This window comes from Neofelis nebulosa, chromosome X, assembly GCF_028018385.1.
Source record: "Neofelis nebulosa isolate mNeoNeb1 chromosome X, mNeoNeb1.pri, whole genome shotgun sequence".
In the NCBI taxonomy this organism is placed as follows: Eukaryota; Metazoa; Chordata; class Mammalia; order Carnivora; family Felidae; genus Neofelis; species Neofelis nebulosa.
Window position 1 is genome coordinate 34,725,463 of NC_080800.1, and position 19,495 is coordinate 34,744,957.

The 19,495-nt window shown below is 44.5% G+C and overlaps 1 long non-coding RNA gene across 1 annotated transcript; it reads left to right on the forward strand.

Moving 5' to 3' along the window:
• Positions 1–27: 27 nt before the first annotated feature.
• LOC131502353 (uncharacterized) lies at positions 28–17,917 on the forward strand. The gene is made up of 4 exons (XR_009257019.1): positions 28–554; positions 8,091–8,192; positions 16,303–16,583; positions 17,038–17,917. It is a non-coding gene; the product is annotated as an uncharacterized LOC131502353 (long non-coding RNA).
• The last annotated feature ends 1,578 nt before the right edge of the window (positions 17,918–19,495 follow it).

A 19,495-nucleotide genomic window follows, 5' to 3' on the forward strand; every position in this document is an offset into this window, starting at 1 on the left:
GGAGGGGGGGGCTAAAGGGGTCAGGGGCACGAAGGAATCTACTCCTGAAATCATTGGTGCACTATATGCTAACTAATTTAGATGTAAATTTTAAAAAATAAAAAATAAAAAAAAAAGAAGTGATATTTTGACCCAATACTTCCAGGGAGTTCAGCAAATTAATTGAAACATCAGTTTTTAGTCAGAGCATATCATATGGCACACATTTGTATCGTATACCACGTTTGGACGAGGCCAAAATCTTTGGCCTTGCATCCGTAGACTTACCGGCTTTTCTCTGTTGTCCATGTGCATTGCTTCCATGTTTCTAAAACACTCTTCTGCTTAGTCTTTATTTTGTCCTAGAGTGTTTTTGTCTGTGCTGTGACATTATTTTTAAGGCACTTTAAATGCAGGATGACCATGAGCCCAAGCAGGTTGAAAAAGTGAGCAGAATGGTAGAGAAAGAATGCATCTTCCAAAGAATGACTCCCTTTCACCATTCCTCCGGCATTGACCGCTGCTATCGAATCTTCTTCCTTTGACAAGAGCAGGAAAGTTTCAGGATCTGACATGTATGTACCTACTGTGCTTATTTTCTTTCAAGTTTATTGGTAGGAACCTATGTTATTGTTTAACTGATGTATGTTATCTCTCCACGGATATTCTTTCCGTATATTAGGTTGAGATGGAACACGTAATCTTCCTGATTAAAATAAGTGGGATTTCTGGCATTGGGCTTTCAGACAAAATGGGGAACCCTGGAAAAACTACATGAAGCAAGTAGCAGAAGACACTGAAAAAAAAAATTTTTTTTTGACACTGAAATTTTTTTTAAAAAGTGCTTTGTTGGAGTGCCTGGCTCAGTCGGTGAAGCAGCTGACTTCAGCTCCGTTCGTGATCTCACGGTCTGTGAGTTCGAGCCCCGTGTCAGGGTCTGTGCTGACGGCTTGGAGCCTGGAGCCTGCTTCGGACTCTGTATCTCCCTCTCTTCCTGCCCCTCCCCCCAAAAGTAAATGAACATTAAAAAAAAATTTTTTTAAGGTGCTTTGTCTAGGAATCTTGGTATTTGAGACCTCTATATTCTGGCCTGGATACCATAGAAGCTCACAAGCCAGAAACACCAAGCACAGAGAGGTCAAATCAAATCGATAAAACAAGGGAGGCCTTTTCTCTCTACCTGAAAAATAGGGAGAGTGGAAGCCTTTCCAGAATAAAACCTTTGTGACACATGAGCCTTATACCACCTGAACACCGCAAAAAGCATGTGTCGTCCCCGGTGCCACTGTGCATGACAGCCAACACCAGGACTGTGTGAGAACACCCCTCTCAACCATCCCAGTCTGGCAGTAATATGGCAGCAACCCTCTGTCTCCTGATACGCAGTGATCAACAGAGCTTGTGTGTGAGCAGAGCCCTGACTACCGTCCTGGCTTAGTAGCAATGAGGCAGGACCCGCCTCATTGCCACTAAGAAAAATGGATAAATTTCCGACATTTAACTTGAAGTGGTAAAATGGTGATACTAATAGACTGTGGTAAGTTACATATTTATATTGTAATTCCTTGAGCAACCACTTAAGAAAACTCTACAAAGAGATATACTCAAGCCTATAGATAAAGCAAAATGTAATACTAAAAACATTTAAATCACCTGAAAGAAGGCAGGAAAAGGGAAACCAGCAAAAGCCAAATAAAACAGATAAGGAGGGCACTTATTATGCTGAGCATTGGGTGTTTTATGTAAGTGATGAATCTTTGACTTCGATTCCTGAAACTAATATTGCACTGTATGTTAACTAACTCGAATTTAAATAAAAATTAAAAAAAGAAAACAAATAATAAAATGTCAGACACAATTCCTAACATCTCAATAATTGTATTAAACATGAATAGTATACGTATACCAAGTAAATGATAGTAATTGACAGAGTGGGGAAAACAGTGACCCAGCTATTTGCTCTCTACGGGAAATTTATTGCAAATATGCTGATATAGATAGGTTAAAAATAAGTGGAATGGAAAAAAATATACCACGGAAACACTAATCAAAGGAAAGCTAGCTGTACTAATATATTGGTATCCATATTATCCCGATATCAGATAAAGTAGACTTAAGAGAAAAAAAAATTACCAGGGACAAAGATAGATACTCCATGATGATAAAAAGATCAATCCACCAAGACATAACAATTCTAACTGTGTATTGCCAAATCACGATGCTACAAAATTCATGAAACAAAAATTAACACAACTGAAAGGAGAGAGAGAAAAGCCACAATTATACTGCGGGATCTCAATAACTCTGTCTCAATAATTGATAGAACCACTACGCAGAAAATCAGCAAAGATGTAGAAGAACTGAAAAATACTATTAGCCACAGGATTTAACTGATATTTAGAGAACACTACATCCAACAAGTGGAATTCGAATTTTTTGCAAGTATACATCAACAGTCACAAAGATACACCATATCCCGAGTAAAACAAAACATAACAATAAATCAGAAAGAATTAAAATCATTTTTTAAATGGCTAAAAAATGGAATATCACTCAGCCGTAGCAAAGAATGAAATCTTGCCATTCACAACACGGATGCTAAGTGAAAAAAGGGGGAATGGGCAAAATAGGTGGTGAGGATTAAGGGGTATAAGCTTTCAGTTATAACATAAGTAAGTCGTGGGAATGAAAAGTGTAGCATAAAGGGTATAATCAATCATATGTAATAATATTGAATGTTGACAGATGGTGGCTACACCTATCATGGTGAGCACTGGGTAGTGTATAGAATTGTCAAATCACCATGTTGTACTCCTGAAACGAATACAATGTTGTATGTCAACTATGCTTCAATTTAAAAAAAAGCATGGTTAGGGCGCCTGGGTGGCTCAGTGGGTTAAGCGACCGACTTCGGCTCAGGTCACGATCTCGCGGTCCGTGAGTTCGAGCCCCGCGTCGGGCTCTGGGCTGACGACTCAGAGCCTGGAGCCTGCTTCCGATTCTGTGTCTCCCTCTCTCTCTGCCCCTCCCCTGCTCATGCTGTGTCTCTCTCTGTCTCAAAAATAAATAAACGTTTAAAAAAAAATTAAAAAAAAAAGCATGGAAATCATATAGAGTATCCTCTCTGATCACAATTGAATCAAACTAAAAATCAACAGAAAGACAACTGGTGAATCTCCAAAAAGTCGGGAATTCAACAACACAACACTACGGGCGCCTGGGTGTCTCCGTCAGTTAAGAATCCGACTTCGGCTCAGGTCATGATCTCAAACCTCGTGAATTCGAGCCCCGCGTCAGGCTCTGTGCTGACAGCTCAGAGCCTGGAGCCTGTTTTAGATTCTGTGTCGCCCTCTCTCTCTGACCCTCCCCTGCTCACGCCCTGTCTCTCTCTCTCTCTCTCTCTCAAAGATAAACATTAAAAAACAACAACACGATTCTAAACAATTCATGAACAAAAGAAGTGGTTTCAAGGAAAATCAAAATCTACATAGAACTGAATGAGAATGAAAATGCAACATATGAAAACCTATGGAATGCAGCTAAAGCAGTGCATAGGAGGAAATTTATAGCATTAAATGCGTATATTTGCTAAGCACAAAGGTCTCAAATCAATTATCTAAACTTTCATCTCAACAAAGTAGAAAAAGAACAATAAGCCCAAACCAAGCAAATGGAAGCAAATAATGAAAGCAGAAATAAATGACATTGAAAACAGGAAAACAATAGAGAAAATTAATAAAAATAAAGCAGAGTCTTCAAAACTATCAATAAAATTGACAAACCTCTAGAAAGACGAACAGAAAAAGAGAAGTCACAAGTGGGACTAAAAGGAAATATCACTGTGGACACCGAAGGCATTGAATAATAGGTAATATTACAGACAACGTTGCACACATAAATTTAACTAAGTACAATAAAAGAAAATTACAAACCAATATCCCCCATTTACACATACACAAGAATTCTCAGCAAATTAGCAAACCAAATTCAGCAGTGTATAAAAAGAATCCTATACCAAAAGTAAGGGGACTTATTCCAGGAATGCAAGTGTTGTTCGGTATTTGAAGATCAATCAGTGCAATCCACCGTATATTAACAGGCTAAACAGGAAATACCACACAATTATATTAATTGATGCAGAAAAAGCAGCTGATGGACTCCAGCTTCCATTTCTGAGAAACACTTAGGAAAACTAGGACTTGAAAGGAACTTGAACATCCTTACCCTGATGAAGGACACTAAGGAAAAATGGATGGCTGGGGTGCCCGGGTGGCTCAGTCGGTTAAACATCCCACTTCAGTCCAGGTCATGATCTCATGGCTCATGAGTTTGAGCCCCACATTGGGCTCTGTGCTGACAGCTTAGAGCCTGGGAGGCGCTTTGGAACCTGTGTGTGTCTCTCTCTGCGCCTCCCCCATTTACGCTCTGTCTCCCTCTCCTTCGAAAATAAACAAACATCAAAAAACGTTTTGTAAATGTATGGCTAACATCATACATGATGCGAAAGACTGAATCCCTTTCCCCTAAGATCAGGGACCAGGCAAGGATGTCTACCCTTACCAGTCATACTTAGCTGCAAGCCTTAGCTTGTGCAATAAAGAAAAGGAAGTAAAAGACACAGCAATTTGAAGATAAGAAATAAACTCCTGCTATTTGTAGATGACATAAGCCCCAATAAATCTATAGGAAAACTCCAGACTAATAAGTGATTTTAGCAAGGTGAACATAGAAAAGTTAGTCACATTTTTATATGCACATGTTACGCATGTTTATATGCAAACAACAAAGTATCAGAAAACAAAACGAAAAATGCAGTACCGTTCAGAATTGTTTCACAGAAAGGAACACCCAGTTATAAATCTAACAAAACACATATAGATACTATGCTAAAAACTTTAGAACTTTCATGAACGAAATTAACAAAGATATGAATAAATGGAGAGAGAATACTATGTTTATGGACTGGGAGACTTGACATAGTAAAGATATTAGGTCTTCTGAAATTGATCTGTATATAGATTCAACAGAATTTCTGTCAATATCCCGACAATATCTATGGAAAGACCATGAACTAAAATAGCGAAAACAATGTTGAGAAAGAAAAATAAAAACAGGAATTACACTATGGAATGTTAAGACTTACTATATACTTATAGTAATTCAGACAGTGTGGTATTAGTGGAGGGAAAAAGAGGGAGAAAGAGAGATATGGCTTGATCAGTGGAAAATAATAGAGAACCCCCAAATAAGCTCATGTAAATATGTCCAACTGATTTTTGTGGGAAGGCACTAAAGCGGTTGGGTGGAAAAAGAATGATCTTCAACAAATGGTGCTGGAACCGTTGGCCATCAATAGGCAAAAAAGTGAACCTCACCTCCTATACAAAAATAACTCAAAATGGATTATATATCTCAATGTCAATGCAAAACTATAAAATTTATAGAAGAGAACAAAAGAAAATACCTTTGTTACCTAAGGAATGCTTAGATGGGACCCCACAATAAACCATCCATAAAGAAAAGGCACACATTCAGAGAAAATATTTAGAAATCACATATCTGAGATAGGACTCATGTCTAGAATGTATGAATAATTCTTTAAACTCAACAGTGAGAAAACATACAAACCACTTCAGGAGATTAGGTCATGTGTATAGGAGAACTCCTTATTATTTTTGCAATTTTTGTGAGCCTATAATAATTACAAAATAGAAAGTTAATATTCTTTGCTGTCATACTGTAAAGAGATTGTCATACAATCTCTCCTATCTTGATATATTTTCTTTATTTTCATAGTAAGGAAGTTTAAAAAAATGTTTTTATGTGTTTATTTTGAGAGAGAGAGAGAGAGAGAGAGAGGCAGAGAAGGGAGGGAGAGAGAGAATCCCAAGCAGGCTCTGTACTGTCAGCCCAGAGCCCAGTGCGGGGCTCAGTCTCACAAACTGTGAGATCATGACCTGAGCCGAAATCAAGAGTGGATGCTTAATCGACTGAGCCATCCAGGTGTCCCTTAAGGAAGTTTTTGAATGAAAGTATGCTTGCATGAAAATTTGTTCAAGGAATAGTATCACACTAAACAACAGGGCTTTCGGGAAGTAAAGTCATTAAAGGAGGACAAGAGTATAGTCGTGCGTCTCTTTTGGGTGAACTGACCCGTATGGTTCAGAATGTGTCACATTTTGGGTAGACCCTTGTGACATACCTGCATCCAGTTCCGTTACAAATCATTCTGTTACAACTCTACAGAGAAGTTCTTGTACCCTGTTTCAGTTCACTTTTGCCGCATGACCAATCAACTTAGTTTTCTATCGCCATGTAACAAACTGACCCAAAATTAGCAACTTGAAAAATGCTCATTTATTAGCTTAGCAGTTCTGTGGGTCAGAAGCCCAGCACAGCGTGGCTGCGTTCCTCGATCAGAGTGTCACAAGGCTGACGTCAAGGTGACAGTTAGTCTGACTTCTAATCTCAAAACTCTGGGGGAAACCTTGGCTTCTGAGATCATTCTTGCTGTTGGTAGAATTCAACTGCTTGAAGGTGAGGTAGAATTGAGGCACCATTTCCCTGTAGGCTGTCAGCTGGGGACCATTCTTGGCTGCTAGAGGCCACCTGTAGTCTTTGCTGTGTGAGCTTTTCCACCTTCAAGCCGGCAGCACGTCATCATCGTTCTTGTGCTTTGAATCTCTGGCTTCTGCTTCCAGCCGGAGAAAACTCTCTACTCTTACAGGGCTTATAAGATTAGGTCAGATCCACCCAAGATAATCTTCTTTCCTTTTTATTTATTGTGGCGAAAAACACATAACATAAAATTTATCATTGCAACCATTTTTTTAAAAAATTTTTTTTTCAACGTTTTTTATTTATTTTTGGGACAGAGAGAGACAGAGCATGAACGGGGGAGGGGCAGAGAGAGAGGGAGACACAGAATCGGAAACGGGCTCCAGGCTCCGAGCCATCAGCCCAGAGCCCGACGCGGGGCTCGAACTCACAGACCGCGAGATCGTGACTTGGCCGAAGTCGGCCGCTTAACCGACTGCGCCACCCAGGCGCCCCTCATCGCAACCATTTTTAAGCGCACAGGAGAGTGGCGTTAACAAAGGCACGTTGCTGTGCAATAGCTCTTTAAAACTCATTCATCTTGCAACACTAAGACTCTATATCCATTGACCAGCAGTTCCTCATTTTCCCCCTCCTGCTGGTTCCTGGAAACCTCCATCCTCTTTCTGTGTCTAAGAGTTTGACTACTTTAGATACCTCATGTAAGTGGAATCACGCAGTGTTTTTCTTTTGTGACGGGCTTATCTCACTTAGTACAATGTCCGCAAGGTTCATCCGTGTTGTAGCGTATGACAGGATTTCCTTCTTTTTCAAGATTTTATTATTTTTTTATTATTTTTTAACATTTATTCATTTTTGATAGAGAGAGACAGAGTGCGAGCAGGGGAGGGACAGAGAGAGAGGGAGACACAGAATCCGAAGCAGGCTCCAGGCTCTGAGGTGTCAGCACAGAGCCCGACGCGGGGCTCAAACTCACAAACCGCAAGATCGTGACCTGAGCCGAAGTCGGACACTTAACCGACTGAGCCACCCAGGCGCCCTTAAAGATTTTGTTTTTAAGTAATCTCTACAACCAATGTGGAGCTTGAACTTACAACTCTGAGATCAAGAGTCACATGCTCTACCAACTAAGCCAGCCAGGCACTCCAGGATTTCCTTCTTTTTTTTTTTTTTTAATTTATTTATTTATTTTGAGAGAGACAGAGAGAGAGAGAGAGAGAGGCAGAAAGTGAGCATGAGTAGGGGAGGGGCAGAGAGAGAGAGAAGGAAAGAGAGGATCCCAAGCAGGCTCTGCAATGCCAACAGAGAACCCAATGCAAGGCTTGAATTCACGAACCGTGAGATCATGACCCAAGCAGATACCAACAGTCAGATGCTTAACATGACTGAGCCACCCAGGTGCCCCTTTCCTTCTTTTTTAAGGCTGAGAAACATTCCAGTTGTGTTTGCATGTGCACAGGTGTGTGTGTGTGTGTGTGTGTGTGTGTGTACGTGTGTGTGATCAGTTTCTTTATCCATTTATCGATATGGTTGTTTCCATATCTTGGCTACAGTGAATAATGCTGCAGCAAGCATGTACGCGCAAATATCTCCTCAAGATCCTGTTTTCCATTATTTTGGGTATATAACCAGAAGTGGGACTGCTGGATCATATGGTAAGTCTATTTTAAATTTTTTGAGAAACTTCCATGCTGTTTTCCATAGCAGCTTAAACGTTTTAAATTTCCACCAACAGCGCACAAGGATTCTGATTCCTTCGCATCCTCACCAACACTTGCTATTTTCTGTTTCGTGTTTGTTTTTTCCTAGTGGCCATCCTAATGGGCGTGACGTATTATCTCATTGTGGTTTTGACATGCACTTCCCTGATGGTTGGTAGTGTTGTGCATCTTTTCATATACTTGTTGGCCGTTTGTGTGTCTTCTTTGGGGAAATGTAAAATGTGAGGTTCCATGGCTATTCTCCAGGCTGCTGGGTTTTAGGAGGCACTAGTGGCATTCTTCTTTATTCTGGTTTCCTGACCCTTGGATCACAGTTACGATGCTCTGTTTTTCAAGTGTATTTATTTATTTTGAGAGGGAGAAAGAGAGACCACGGAGGAGGGGCCGAAACGGGGGAAGAGAGAATCCCAAGCAGGCTCCGTGCTGTTGGTGCAGAGCCCGACGTGGGGCTCTATCTCATGAACCGTGAGATCGTGACCTGAGCTGAAATCGAGGGTCAGGTGCTTAACTGACTGAGCCACCCAGGTGCCTCTATAATGCCCTGGTTTTGAACTCAGGATTCCTGCGGTAACCTAAAAGGCTGCACTACTCTGATAGGCCAGTGCTGTCACAATGATTCCACAAATCATTCATGGGGGTGCAGCTTATGAAGCACTCCTTCAGGCATTCCAGTGATATTATAAGCCTGCAATTCCCTATATTAAATTCCTGCTTTTGCATAACACAGGGGTTTCTGCTTCTTGCAATGGGTCCTAACTGTTACTTCTTCTAAAACACCTATCAATGAAGCATACGTGCTTCTGCCAAAATAAGCAAGGACCTCTTTAGATGTGAGCCCTACCCAGGCATTTTCCTCCTCTTCACCCTGCCATCTTGGTTGTATCTTTAGTCGAGCAGCCACGGAGGATATTGGGAGGACCACATGGAGAGGCAAACAGGAATCTCCCATGTGGCTAATTCCTTCTAAGCCTCCAGAAGGAGGGCTTTAAAACAAAGATCTGGACCATCAAACGTTTTACAGGTTCGAGTTGGTGGCCACATTGGGAAATTAGCACTCTCACCTTCTTACGTTGTTAATTTCTTTTCCAAAGTTTTTTTTTTTTTGTTTTGTTTTAACTGACCTCTGGTTAAGCAATGTTTCTCTAGAATTTAACTCAAGAGGAGGGATGGATATGGGCCAATGCTTTGGTTTGGCGATGTTAAGTGACTCCTGAATTGGGGTGTGAAAACCCAGGAGTTTACTTTCTACCTTTACCTGTGAATCTTTTTTCTGTCTAGCCCCAGATTTCAGTAAACAAGAGAAACTCAAAATCTGCATCTGAGGAGGAGATCCCATCAAGGTGACTGTTGTATTTCCACATATCACAGAAATATGTGTGGCTACGAGAACAGGAGGTGTAGGTAGGGCCAAGAAACCTTGTTATGAGCGACAGGGTTCTTGGCCGTGGGAACACACCGTCAGGGAGAGACTTTAGGGAGAAATCCTTTCGGTATTCGATGGCTAAATGCCTTTGGGTGGATTTTCAATCAGACCTCTTCCTTCAAACAAATTTCACTTTGTGATTAATGGCTCCATAGAAAGGATTCGGCGAATTAATAAAAGGACTAAAATATCTTAGTAGGCTGGAATTGTTCAAACTTGCTCTTGCCTATTTTTTTTTCTAAAATCAGTAGAGAAAGGAAAATGATATGGGCTATATTTGGGTTCTAGAAATAGTGATCAAGGGCTTTCTTTTAAAGAGTAGCTTGAAAATGGGAGGAGCCAGACACGCATACACATCGTTGGTGAGAGTGTAAATTGACACAAGATTTCTGGAGGGCAGTCTGGCAATCTCTATCAAATTCTAAATGGGCCCCTCTTTTTTTATTAATTTTTAAAAATATTTTTATTTATTTTTTGAGAGAAAGAGAGACCGAGTGCAAGTCAGGGAGGGACAGAGAGAGAGGGAGACACAGAATCTGAAGCAGGTTCCAGGCTCTGAGCTGTCAGCACAGAGCCCGGCGCGGGGCTCGAACCCACGAACTGGGAGATCATGACCTGAGTCGAAGTCGGATGCCTAACCGACTGAGCCCCTGAGGCGCCTCTAAAATGGGCTGTTCTTCATCCAAAAGTTTAAGCTGTAGAAATTTATCCTAAGGAGAGAATGAGGCAACTGCCAAAAGATGTATGTACAAGGATGTTCGTTGAGGGGTTTTTTATAAAATATAAAAAATGGAAATAGCCAAGAGGTCTGTTGGCGGAAGATTACTTTTCAATGGGCTATTATGCTGAGTCAGGGGGATTCATATGTTTTAACATAAAAAGGTATCTTTAATAAGCTGGGTATTGATAGAAGCTAGTTAGGGAGTGTTTTTTGTATAGCTGGTATATTTTTAATGATTTGTGTATTTTGGTACCTTTTATACTTGACTCACGACAGATGCTTAATAATATTTAGTGAATTAATTCATGTGAATCTATTTTTATAAACTCTTATATGCATTATACATTCTGGAAGGATATATGCCTCCCTGTTAATGGTGGCTATTTTTATCGTTGGGTGGCATTGAAGCCTGAGGCCATAGTGGAGATTATTAGAAGCAACTTTTACTTTCTAATTTCTCTTCTTTTGCATTATTTAAATTTTCAATAAACATGTGTTATTTTAAAATTGTATTTCCATTTTGAAACAGTATGGAGTTTTCAAATTTTGTAACCGGCAAATTTCTAGAATGCACTAGAATTTGTGCAAGTCAAATAGAAAAAGGGAAACAGCCCAATAGAATGGGCAAATAATACAAACAGGTTATTAACAGAATAGAAAAACTGGAGGACCCACAAATACATTATCAAGGGGTCAACGTGAAATAATGGGGTACCACTTCTCGGCCGGTAGCCTGGCAAAACTTCAAGTCGGACAATATCACAGATTTTCAAGAATGTAGGGAAACAGGGCCTCTCAGATGCTGCTGACGGAACCATGAATCAGCTCAAGTACTTTGGACCGCGCCTGGGACAATGGAAGCTGCACGCCGCAGGAACCAACAATTGCACTAAGTGTATACCTTAGAAAGAATGTCTGCAGAAAGAGAGGTGCACATGTGTGAACCAAGGTTGTTTTGAATGGCTGTGCTCTCAGAGTGTCGGAGTGATTTGTGAAGAGAGTACCTCCGCCCGGGAGCCAGCAAGAAAGGAGGGGAGCAGGATAAAGGAGAGACAGGGCCAGGCAAGGGGGATCTCGAATCAGGTCCTCACAGCCTCAGCTGCCCCAGGAGGGGAGCTCTGGGCTTTTGTTGCCTCGTGCCGGTCATTGGCTAAGGGCCCCCTTGGAGGATAGAAATGATAGGTGCAAAAAAATAGACTGGAATCTTAGGTAATAAACTCATGATATTCACTGAGGGGTGGGACAAGGAGTGGATCTTATCTAGAACGTTTTACTGTTTGTTTGTTTTTTTAAAGCTGAAGACAATATAGCAAATATGAATACTAGCCAATCCCACGTGGTGCAAACATGAATGAAACCAGGGTCCTTGTCAAGGAGCCGGGGGGAATCCCCAAACTTGACTTGTGGTGGGAACCAGGGGGCTTCCTGGGCGTGTCACCCGCCTGGCCCTCAATTCCCCGGTGCTAGCCCAGAACTGGCACCTAGCAGGTGCTCAAAAAATAGCTAAGGACCCGTGCAGCTTTGGGACGCCTTAAAAGATTGTCACACAAATGACCGGGAGGCCTCGCGCCACTTTGCTACAGACCGCATCTTAACTTGGGCACTTTGGGGATCTTCTGTATTGGCGGCCACACCCGGCAAAGATTTCAGAGTTTGAGAGGAACAGACGTGTTCATACACACCTGGGAGACACCCTCTGTACATTTCCAGAGAGGCCTGGGGTGGGGAGGCAGCGAAGGATGGTCATTTGTTAGTGGCTGAGACAGCTCCCAAGCAGGAGTGGGTCAACAGTGAGCTCTTTTGGGGGTGGGAGAAACATCCAAAAATGTGTGCTACTGTGTAAATATCCTAAAATCCACTGGATTGTTTACATAAAGGGAGCGAATTGCTGCTGCGTCAGTTATCCCTCGATCGAGCTACTTTTTAAACATTGAGCTGTTCCTTAAGACCTTCAGAGGGAGCAGACCTGGGATCGACCAGGGACCCGTGGCTTCTGAAGAGAACCCCCTATGCTTTTGTCCCATGGCGTGACTTTCTATAGCATACACTCAAAATAGTTGTTGATACAGGCGGCATGTCCCAAGTGGGTTACAGATATGCCGGGACATTCCGGAGCCTCGCAGCCCTTGGGAAGGCTGCCCTGGGGGCTGGGTGCAGAAAATCCTCTATCAATTGCCTCTGGCCAAGGGCGTCTTCTACCCTCTGCCCCAGCTAACGTTAGACAGAGTATTAATTGTCTTTGGGTGCTATGATATGGAACAAAAGAACCCAGAAAGTATTTCCCTAAAGAAATGCCATGTTTCTCAACCTTTTCCATGTTTCTTAATAAGAGCCTGGGCCTTGTGGAGGGGAGAAGGGTGGCGGGTCACCTGCTGTTGGTGGATTTGGGGCTTTAGGTAAGAAAAGGGTGTGGAGCTGGCTGGCTAGGAAAGGACGCCCTAGGTAAACGTGAGGGTGGCCAGCACCGACTATGGGAATCCACTTGGATGTTTCCTCTACCCCTGCAGAGAATTATGTTTATTCACCTGGAAAGCAGAAACTGTTGCCAACTGGAGCAGAAAAGTAATTTCCATTTGGATGTGGCAAAAGAAGTCCAGGGCATCAGAAGAGGAAGCCTCCTATAGCAGAGACAGGATCACCTTTGCCTGCGTTTCCAAAGGCAGAAACCTGGTCCGGGAGGAACTCTAAGACCCGAGGAGGCCACCTGGGAGGTACTGGAGGCGTTTGGAAATCAGAGTATCTTAGACCTGTCTTCGGTCAGATTTTAACAGCCCCTTACTAGGCTGCTCGGAGCTGGTCTTAATTCCACGACCTCACTATCTTTGGAAAAGATTAGGACATCCATCCTTCCCAGAATCCAGAGATTGTGCAGGTGAAGGGCGTTTCTCAGGATCCACTTTGCCACCAAAAGTCCTTTCTCGTGTCTTCATTCGAGTTGCCCATGGCAGGCCCTAAGACAACGGATTGATTGTCATTTCTCTGGGAGGGATAGACAACGGATTGATTGTAAGTCATTTTTTCCGGAGGGCCAGGGAGTGAGGCAGGGAAGAGAAGGAAGGAGGTGACTGAAGGGTACGTCACCAAGCAGGTTACCACTCGGGGCAGTGGGAGCTACTCCCGCTGGGGGATGTCTGGAGACGGCACGGAGCGGCTCAGGTCTTCCGGTGTTCTGGACACCTGCTGCCACCTCTCTGGAAAGCCACAGAACCGGCTCCACCAACCACTGGCTCTCAGATCGCAGGCCCAGGAACCTCTGGCTTCTGGTCCAGTGTAACGTGGAACTTGCAGCCATCAAGGGCACCGCGTAAGTTGGCTGTTCCGATAGCATCATTCGTGGTCCACCCAGAGAAAGGCCGCGGCTGGAGGAGCTTTGCGCTGCCCTGCGAGAACTGGCTCATCTGCACCCATGCACTGTCTGAGGCCACCCGCGTCTGACAACAGAAGCCAGAGCCTCGGACCAGAGCCTCTGGCCACAGCCATCACGTCTGATTCCTAGGCCGCTCTGTCTCTAATCTGGAGGAGACTCAGTGGCCAAGATGTTTCTCAATTGTCTGGACGTCCTCACGAAATGACAGTAGAGGCTTTGGTCCTTCCTGCCTTCTCACCCCTGAGACACATGATCTGGCAAGGCAGTGTAGTGCAGCGATTAAGAGCATGTATGTGCAGGGGCCCCTGACTCTTGCTTTCCTCTCAGGTCATGATCTCATGGTTTGTGAGTTCGAGCCCCACGTTGAGCTCCGTGCTGTCAGTGCAGAGCCTGCTTGGGATTCTCTCTCTCTCCCTCTCTCCCTCTGGCCCTCCCTCTCTTATACTCTCTCTCTCTCAAAATAAATAAGTAAACTCAAAAAAAAAAAGAGTGTGTGTGTGTGTGTGCGCACGTGCGTGTGCGTGCGTGTGTGTGTGTGTGTGTGTGCACGTGCACTTCCTCTGGGGTTAAGCTGCCTGGCTTCAAATGATAGGTTTGTTACCCATGCAAGTCACTTAACCTCTCTGTGCCCCGTGTCACTCTCATGATACCACCTCAGAGGAGTGGTGCAAGAGTAAAGTTATAGAAACATCTAGAACCTCTAAGGGCACCTGGCGAATGCTTGGCAAATGTCGACATTTTCATTCTGCTTGTGAGATAAGGAAAACCCTGGAAGTGGGGAGATGCGCCCAAGGTCACAGGCAAGTTGGATTTGTAGCAGAAAAGAACTGTGCCCGGCGGCAGCCCCTGCCCAACCCCTAGCCCAGCAGCCCCCCTTCCGCACACATTTGGAGTCACCCGTCATTGTGATTCTCGTGGTTAACCCCCAATCTCTGTAACCGCTCCAGCTCTAGAGCCTGGATTTCTGCATCAACTTCCCTGAGGCCAAAATTCCGATCATATGACCCAAGCCAGACTCTTTCCCTTGTTCCCCAGTCCCAGCTCCACACCCCTGTGCCCCAATTCCCATGTCTCAGCTTACTCACACGGGCCCCGTCCCCCTTCCTTTGTGCATTCAGCACAGTGCTTGGCAGCGGGTAGGTAACTGGGCAGGGGGCATTGGCTGCACTAGTCTCTGCTTCGTGGCTGAGTCTGAGGATTGAGACCAGGACCCCTACCTGGAACCAAAGCCAGCGACAGGAGACTGCCCCACACTGCTGGGCCCCTGGTGGCATATCCCGTTTTCTTGGAGCTTCCACGTGACAGCCACCGCGGCTTCCTGGGCCCCATACTTTGTTGCAGCCTCATTGTTCCATTTCCCGGGTGTTTGCCTGGCTGGAGACCAGAAGTAGCTGTGACTTCTGGTGCCAGACTCAGCCCCCCGGGATAAACCTCCTCTAGCTGCACCTGCAGCCTGGCCAGCACCCCGAGAATTACCCTGGGCCAGTGGGTGTGTCTGCAGCCTATTCTCTTCGGGGCCAGAGCTCCTGGTCCAGCAGGCACCTCAGACCACACCGGCCGCGCCCTTTCCATTTCTTCTCCAGAAATGAACAGCAAAACGCCTCTGATTTGGCGTCCTATTCCAAATTCAGCAACTCTTGCCCACCCAGCCAGACACTGGCTGATTCTGAAACCACTGCGTTTAGAGATTAAGTTCAAACTAGAGTCATTCTCGAGGCCCTACAACATATGTCTGTTTAAACTCACCATTAATTTGTTTCATCACCAATTCTAGGCGCCAGAGGTACGAAAATTAATAAGTCACATCCGTTATCTCCTGATGGAGAAGGCAGATGTGTAAGCAAATAGCTATTATACGAGGTTATAAATGCTAAAATACAAGTATCATTAAAATGCTATGGGAATGTCAGTAAAGGAGGAATTAATCCTATGGGGAAGGGTCAAAGAAAGCTTCAAAATGGAGACCATGCCTGAGCCAAGCTTGAAGCCCGGGTGGGAGCATGTCAGCTGGAGAAAGGAGAAAGGGCGTTCGACTCTGTTTTTGCTTTCCTCCGTTTGCACCCGAGGTCAACAGGGCTCCCTCCGTTAACCACATCTCTGTGTTTGCGAACCCCACCTGCACCAGTCCGCCCAACTTGTCTCTTTTGCTATTTCTCTCTCCTTCTTCTCTTCAATCTCCCGGTTCCCCATCGTCCCCTGGAGGCACCCTCTGGAAGGTTGTATAAGCGGTATCCTTAAATATTCTTTTGTTTTTGTGATATACACAGCGTCATGTTAGGCATGTGTGCTCTTAATTTACATAAAAGGTATTGTGCTGTGTCATTTCCTTTCTAACACTGTTCACTCAGCACTCTTTTCAAAGATCAATGCATTTGCTGTATGGGCATTTAGTTTTTCCTTCTAAGTGCAGCATAGCGTTCTATGGTGTGTTCACACCTCATTTTTCCCATCATCTCCCTTAATAATGGACACCGGGGTGGCTTAATAGCTCTCTTCTTCCATAAAGAACATCCCCACATATGTCCTCTTACAGACCTGTGAGGGAATTTTTCTCGGCGGGATTGCTCAGCGATGGGCCATCCACATACTTAGTTTTACGACGGGTTGCCAAATTGCTTTCAAGGTGCATGTCCTCAGCCAAGATTCATCGAGCACGAACCTCCTGCCAGGTGCTATTCTATCCACAGAGGATTTAGCCGTGAACGGAGTCCTTGCCTTCAGCGAGCTTACGGTCAAATGAGGGAGACAGCAATGAACTCTTAGGTGCACAATGAAAAACCATGCAGTGAAAAGTGCCGTGAAGAAACTGAAACTGTAGGTAGGGGACAGAGAGTGACAGGGAACGCTATTTTAGGAAGGTCATCAGAGGCGTCTGAGGGGTGCCATTCCATGGGAGGTCTGAAAGAGGTGAGGGAGTGAGCCATGTATTTGGTCTGGAGAAGAACATTCCGGGCAACAGCAAAGCTCCCAGGCAGGAGCGTGTCGGGTGTGCATGAGCAGGAGGGCAGTGTTTGGGGTTGTTCAACCATGGGTTCAAATTTGACGATAATGCTAGTAAAATGCTTAGCACTGTGCTCAGTTTGGACAGGCCATCACTATTATCAGATCACCATGATTAGATGGGAAAGATGCCTTTCAGTGCAGAAGGAAGGAAGATGGGGGGATTGGAAACTGGCGGGAGGGGTAGGTGCCTGGATTGCGATAGCGGTAGTGGGATTTCAGGGTAAACAGTCCCAGAAAACTTTTTCATTGTTTTTGTCCTCACGAGGGTTTTGTGAACAGCTCTGGGGACCTGATGGCCGTCACCCATCTTCCTCACCATTAGAAAGCGCACCCACAGTATGGTCCCTGCAGAAGGGGGAGCTTCCTCAAGGACTGAGGAGGCACTCAGAAAATAAGCTGGACCAACGTGCATCCTTTGCTTCCCGGGAGCTTAAAGAGAACAGCGTTTTGGCGAGGTGTTCGAGCTAAATGCCCAAACGATCAGCTAATTACTTGGGTCTGAGCACAGCTGAACAAATCCACCTTTCCAAGTCACCGCCAGAAGTTCGAGCAACTTCATTCTGGCTGGATTTCAGCACTGCACACCAAGAACCAGATGACCGGGGCCAGGAGGGGCATTTCTCACTTACCCGCTTCCTTCTGTTAAAGAAAAAAAAAAAAAAAAAAAAACTACAGTGCAATCAGTTCTCCTGCCTACTGATCTGGATGGAGACAATATGAAGCACATTCGGCCTCACTAGAAATCACAACCGTGCAATTATAAACAGAAATGAGAGACCGCTCTTTATCTGCCAGGTTGGCAAGCGTTAAAAAGATAGAAGGATCAACGATATCTAGAGTTGGGGAGAGCAGGGGGAATTGGGGACCGCTGGACACTCTCGGTGGGAGTTTTCATTGGCAAAGCCATTTCGGAGGCAATTTGGCAGCTTCCAGCGACATTTAAAACGGTCATAGTCTTTGGCCCGGCAAAGTCCTCTTCTAAGCCAGCCTGAGAAACTACCTTGTAGATATGTCTGCACATGTTACCCAGATATATACATAACTAGCTATAGCTAGCTAGCTAGCTAGAGTGAAGAATGCAATCAATCTAAATGCCCATCCATAGGAGTGTTGTTAAATAAATAAATCATGGCATGCCTGTACAATGGAGTCTTTGATGCATGCATTGCTGGGGAAAGATGTTCAAGATATACGATCGTGAAATAAAAGCCAGCTCTGGCTGATATGCAGGATAGAATCTCATTAATATAAAAAAAAGAAATCTATATATGTTCATTTGCGTGTGTAAAGACTTTCCTACGGGGGGGGGGGGGTCCGAAGGGACACACTCCGACTGTTAACCCCCAACCGCTCCCCAGGGAGGGCAATGGGAAAGAGGGAAGGGTGCCTTGAAAGGTTTCTCTCTGTGAAACCTTAGTTAGCGTTCACGTATGGCACGTGCCTTTAAAGGCAATTTTCTCAGAAAAACAGAAAATCGGGGGGCTGATCTGCATTTGTATTTCATATGCCTCATCTTCCTCCTCTTCAGGACCCATCCTGATCATCACTTTCAAACCCCTGAGCCTTTTCTCTTCCTTGGCGCATGACAAAGCCTGAATCCTAAGCATGCTCTTACTGTGGCTGATAGCTCTGTCAGCTGTTAATTATTCATGCTAATGGAAGGGGCTGGAGGCACAGATAATGCAAAATCAAGAGGAGTAAATCTTTCAGAGCCTCGTCTACTCCTCTCCTGGATCCCCTGGGAACACCTTGCATACTGTAGGTATTTACTCAGCAATAAATATTGATTGATATGGATTGATATTTGTCTCTGCAATTTCAAATCGCCCACATCCTCAGACGGGTAGATACACACCCCTAGGCAGTGCCTTCCCCACATCGGTACCGGCCCGGCCTTGCTTGCCCACGAGGACTAGCAAGCCCCCGTCACGAGCCACCAGTGAGCTATTCTGTTCTCGGATAAAACAGAGACGACAGGAGTCCTCGCTGTTACTTGTTTTTTTACACTAACTGATCAGTATGGCCACTGGTGGCCCCGCCTCTCTAGTGGGTTTTCATCCAGCTTATGCTCAGCACGAACAAGCCACCCACAACCAAGATTTCACAGCCATGAAAGTGGCTACAATAAAAATAGATACCCATAACCCCAAATACTGATGAGGACGAGGAGCAAATGAAACCCATTTGCCGGTGGGAACGTAAAACAGTCCAACCACTTCGGAAAACCGGCCATTTCTTACAATTATCCGTCTTAACCCTGTGACCCAGCAATTCCAGTCCCAGGCTTGCACCCAAGAGAAATGAAAGTAGAGGTCCACCGTAAGACTTGTACACAAACGCTCATAGCAGCTTTCTTTCCGAGAGCCACAATGCGTCACAGAGAAATCTTTCTGGGATTATGGAAATGTTCTGCATCTTGACAGAACTCATCAAACTGAACACGTAACACGTGTATAGTTTGCTCGGGCCACAGCCTGGGGTGGGGGGTGGGGCGGGTGCTTAAACAGCAGTCATTTGTTTTCTCACAGTTCTGGAGCCTGGAAGTCCAAGATCAAGCTGTGGTCGGCATTGGTTTCTTCTGAGGCCTCTCTCCTTGGCCTGCGATGGCTGCCTTCCCACCGTGTCCTCACCTAGCCGTCCTTCTGTCTGCTGTTGTGTGTGTCCTAATCTCCTCTTCTTATAAGGACACCGTCATATTGGATTAGGGTCCACCCGAACAACCT